We start from the raw sequence: 5,715 nt of genomic DNA, 5'->3' as shown, positions 1-5,715 counted from the left end.
GTTAGCTGTGATGTGTCCACGGACGGTAGACCCGCCTAGTAAGAGGATTGAAATGTATATTGATGGGGTAGCACCGCAAATTCATGGCATGGTGACGTCTTCCAGACCAGCCACGATTCAACAAGCGATCCGGTTAGCTCACAAACTGACGGATCAAGCAGTGACCCAAGGTGCGTTACCACCTAGGGGTTCAACCGCTAAGGCCCGTGACAACCCGAGTACTGACAACAACAGCAACAACAACCCGAGCAATGGAAAGAGAAAGTTTGACAACACCAGATCCTCATCCTCGAACCCCCCACAGCAACAACACTACCGTAAGCCCGAACTCACTCGGGGCTTCAACAATCAGGGTCACAACAACAATAAAAACGGTGGCGGGCAGGGTTCGAGCGGATATGCTGGGAAATATCCGAAGTGCAACAGGTGCAATTATCATCATGCTTGCCCGTGTGACCGTGTCAAGTGTCTGAGATGCGGAAAGATGGGTCACCAGGCAAAGGAATGTAGAGGAGACGTTGCGGCAAAGGGTGCTCCTAAACCACCTATGACGGCTAAGGGATGTTTCGAATGTGGTCAGGAGGGTCATTCAGGAAAGATTGTCCCAAGCTGAAACAGAACGACAACAATGGAGGTAATGGAAGTGGCAGTGGTGGTGGAAACAATGGTAAAGGAAGAGCTTTTGTTATTGGGTCGGGTCAAGCCAGCAATGATCCGTACGTGGGGACTGGTAAGTTCCCTGTGAACGATTGTTTTGCTTCTGTATTGTTTGACACCGGAGCTGATAGGAGTTTTGTGTCGAAAGCCTTTAGTCAACTCTTAGACTTAACTCCAACCCCGTTAGATGCTAAGTTTCCAGTAGAATTAGCCGACGGAAAGTCTGTAGAAACGACTCATGTACTTGTGGGATGTAAGTTGAAACTGTCAGGTCATATTTTTGATATCGACCTTATACCTTTTACGCTTGGTAGTTTTGATGTCGTTGTCGGCATGGACTGGTTAACTGAGAACCGAGCGGAGATTATATGTCACGACAAGATAGTCCACATCACTACCCCTTCCGGCGAGATCATTTTGATCCAGGGAGAGAAGCGCGGCATGACCACTAGCGTCATCACCCTTATGAAGGCGCGGAAGTATCTACGAAAGGGTCATCCGGCAATTTTAGCGCATATTGTCGAGAAACCCACGGAGGAGAAATGAATCGAAGATATACCGATTGTGCGAGATTTTCCGGAAGTTTTCCCGGAGGATTTGCCTAGACTCCTTCCTATTCGACAAGTCGAATTCCAAATCGAATTGACCCCCGGTGCAGCGCCCATAGCACGAGCCCCGTATCGGCTCGCACCGGCGGAACTTCAGGAGTTGTCCACTCAGTTGCAAGATTTGTTGGATAAAGGTTTTATCCGACCTAGCTCATCGCTATGGGGAGCCCCTAGCTTATTTGTCCGAAAGAAGGACGGGACTTTCCGAATGTGTATCGACTACCGGGAGTTGAACAAGGTGACGATTTAGAACCGTTATCCCTTACCTCGAATTGATGATCTGTTTGACCAGCTTCAAGGATCGAGTTACTACTCGAAGATCGATCTGCGGTCTGGTTACCATCAACTAAGAGTACGCGAAGAAGATATTTCAAAGACGGCTTTCAGGACTCGGTATGGTCACTATGAGTTTTCAGTTATGCCTTTTGGCTTAACCAACGCACCAGCCGTATTCATGGATCTCATGAATCGAGTATGCAAGGCGTACCTCGACAAGTTTGTGATTGTGTTTATTGATGATATCCTGGTCTATTCCAAGGACATGGCAGATCATGAAGAACACCTGAGGTTAATTCTGGAATTGTTGAAGAAGGAACAACTATACGCTAAACTCTCGAAATGCGAATTTTGGCTTCGCGAGGTTCACTTCTTAGGACATGTGATTAACGAGAATGGTATCCATGTCGATCCCGGTAAGGTAGAGGCTATCAAAAACCTGGAAGCACCTAAGACCCCAACTGAGGTGCGGCAATTCCTAGGACTGGCTGGCTACTACCGGCGTTTTATCGAGGGATTTTTAAAGATTGCTCAACCCCTCACCGCTCTGACTCACAAGGGTACTAAGTACAATTGGGGTGACGCATAAGAATCCGCTTTTCAACTGTTGAAAACCAAACTCTGTAGCGCCCCTATTCTAGCCCTTCCCGAGGGAACAGAGAATTTTGAGGTGCATTGTGACGCATCGAAACAAGGTCTCGGTTGCGTGCTGATGCAACTCGAGAAGGTTATAGCCTATGCCTCTCGACAACTACGGATTCACGAGAAGAACTACATGACCCATGACTTGGAACTTGGAGCTGTGGTGTTTGCCCTTAAGATATGGAGGCATTACTTGTACGGTACCAAGTTTACCATTTACACCGACCACAAGAGTCTCCAACATATCTACGATCCGAAGGAGCTGAACATGCGACAGCGTCGTTGGGTCGAGCTGCTTAAGGATTATGATTGTGTCATCAAGTACCACCCTGGCAAGGCCAATGTAGTGGCCGATGCCCTCAGCAGAAAAGAAACCGATAAACCCAGGCGGGTGCGAGCATTGCAACTCACGATTCATGCCAACTTACCCGATCAGATTCGCGAGGTGCAACTCGAAGCTTTGAAAGATGATAATTTTCCATCAGAACTCATGCGGGGCATGAACAAACAACTTGAAACCAAATCGGACGGGGTCCGATATTTTGAGAACCGGATTTGGGTTCCACGATACGGAGAGTTGAGAACTCCAGTGATTGACGAAGCTCACAAGTCCCTATATTCTATCCACCCTGGCTCAGATAAAATGTACCATGACTTAAAGGCACTTTACTGGTGGCCGAACATGAAAGCCGACATTGCCACCTACGTGAGCGAATGCTTTACTTGTGCCAGAGTCAAAATAGAATACCAGAAACCATCTGGCCTGCTACAGCAATCGGAACTTCCAATGTGGAAATGGGAACACATTTCAATGGATTTTATCACGGGATTACCTAAAACACCGACGGGATGCGATACCATCTGGGTGATCGTTGACCGGTTGACTAAGTCGGCACACTTCTTAGCGATTAAGGAATCGGACAAAATGGAAAGACTGACTCGCGTCTACATGAAAGAAGTGGTGTCTAGACACGGAGTGCCTGTCTCAATCATTTCTGATCGAGATTCCCGTTTCACTTCGCACTTTGGAAGTCACTGCAAAGCGCACTAGGCACCCGTCTTGATATGAGCACAGCATACCATCCCCAGACGGATGGGCAAAGTGAACGAACTATTCAGACCTTAGAGGACATGTTGCGTGCATGCGTGTTGGATTTCGGAAAAAGTTGGGAACCTCACCTACCTTTGGTAGAGTTTTCGTTTAATAACAGCTACCACGCAAGTATTAAAGCAGCGCCGTTTGAAGCATTGTACGGACGGAAGTGTCGATCACCTCTCTGCTGGGCAGAGGTGGGTGACAGCCAAATCACTGGTCCAGAACTAGTACTCGAAACTTCGGAAAAGATTGTTCAAATCCGAAACCGCATGGCAGCAGCACGAGATCGCCAAAAGAGTTACGCCGACAAGCGCCGAAAACCACTCGAATTTCAAGTGAACGACCAAGTATTGCTCAAAGTCTCACCTTGGAAAGGTGTGGTTCGCTTTGGGAAGCGAAACAAATCAACCCACGATACGTTGGTCCTTACCGGATAATTGAACGCATTGGTCCGGTGGCGTACCGACTGGACCTACCAACGGAACTCAGTGGCGTACACAATGTATTCCACGTATCCAATCTGAAGAAATGCCTTTCCGATGAAACCCAAGCAGTTCCTTTGGACGAATTGCAAGTTGATGAACAGTTACGCTACATTGAAGAACCAGTCGAGGTTTTGGATTGGGAAACCAAAACGCTCAAGCGCAGCAAAATTCCAATCGTTAAGGTTCGTTCGAACTCGAGACGTGGACCGGAGTTCACGTGGGAACGCGAGGATCAAATGATGAAAAAGTATCCTCACCTTTTTGAAGGGCTGACCAAACACAGAAAACCGCGAAACCCGACAAACCGTCAGAAATCACCGGAGGTATGAATTAAATTTCGGGACGAAATTTCTTTCTACTAGGGGATGATATGACAAACTGAATATTTTTCTTACTTTTTCAGACACTCATCACGACTTGACTCAAATTTTCGGGACGAAAATTCTTTGACATGGGAATGATGTGACAATCGTCAATTTCAGGTTAACTCCGTTAACTCAACTCCGTCAATTCAAACTTAAAGATTACTGAATCTATAACGCACACCTCATTACATTTAAACTAGGGTTTAAATGACGCTTGACACTTACTACATGTGTAGTCTTTCGGGAATTGCACCAAAACGCAAACGAGTTGACGCAAACAATTGGTGAATAAACGAAAATGTCAAAACAATAATTATGTGATAATTATGTGTTAGACTTATGTGTTATGTGATAACATGTTATATAACATTAACTCAATGTGCAAACTAATTTAATTAAGCTAGAAAAGTAGCATTTGAAAGTTGAGGGACTTAAGTGTAATATATTATTATTATTAATATTAACCTAAACCATAACCTCCTTCTCTCCCTCCCCAAACCCGACGGCAGCTACCCCCGCCCCTCCTTGCGATCGGCCTTCACACACACACATAATACTTGATTTTCATCTTGTCTTTCTCAATTGAAGCATCCTACATCCATTTCTAGCCATCTTCTACCTTCCTATTGCTTGTGTTGGTGTTTTTGAAGGTATAATTGTGAACCCTAGGTTCCGAAAATCTTCATATAATGTGCTCATATGATTCGTTTGATTTGATGATGATTTGATAACTAGAATTGATATTATTACATGTTAATTGTTGTGTCTTTGATTTTGAGATCAAATAAAACCCTAACCATGTATGTATGGTGTAATTGATATGCATGGATAGTGGTTATGGTGTCTAGAATGTTATATGAATGAATTGTGGTCTATAGATGGTTAATATGTTGAGTTTTGTTGCAAACAGTTTCTGGACAGATTGTGTTGTTGATGTTCAATTGACTGTAACGGGGTGTAAATTTAAAAATTGGTCGAGATAATTGATACTAATGTAAACTAGGTTGAGTCTAGTTTCTAAAGAATATAAATTTGCAAATTTTTAACGTGTAAAAGTTAACTTTTATGATTTTACAAAATCATTGTGCAAATCTGAATTGTGAGACCTGCTGTTAGGTTATCTTGTAAATATTATATCTCATGAACTACGAGACCAATTGGGTTGGTTCCACTTCTGGAAGTTGACTTGTTGAGTTAGGGACCTAACCCAAGTGGTCTTGCATTTGTTGGATTTTTCGTTTAACGGGAATTTCAAATAACATTCTGTTGCGCATAAATTTGAGTATTGTGAGTTTGCTGTGGTAAATTGATCATTGTGAAAAATATATATGGAATAAAAATACAACAAAATATGTTCTGGAAACCTAACACATACATTCTTTTGTGATGATTTTTGATAAATTAATTGAGATGCTATGATCAGTGGAATAGACTAGTTTTTCAAGTAGAATTCTGTCGATAAGAAAACTAGTTGCTGAATTTTGCAAAAGTTGCATGAAACATGGTTATTGCTAAATGATTGTCGTGTTTTGACCAAATTGCCCTTGCGGGGAATAATTGCTAGTTAATTGTTATAATTTGACCAA

The sequence above is a fragment of the Bidens hawaiensis genome, unplaced genomic scaffold (assembly GCF_021521415.1).
Source record: "Bidens hawaiensis isolate Kalapana, Puna unplaced genomic scaffold, B.hawaiensis_p1.1 tig00033213_1, whole genome shotgun sequence".
Lineage (NCBI taxonomy): Eukaryota > Viridiplantae > Streptophyta > Magnoliopsida > Asterales > Asteraceae > Bidens > Bidens hawaiensis.
This window is presented reverse-complemented; position numbering follows the sequence as displayed.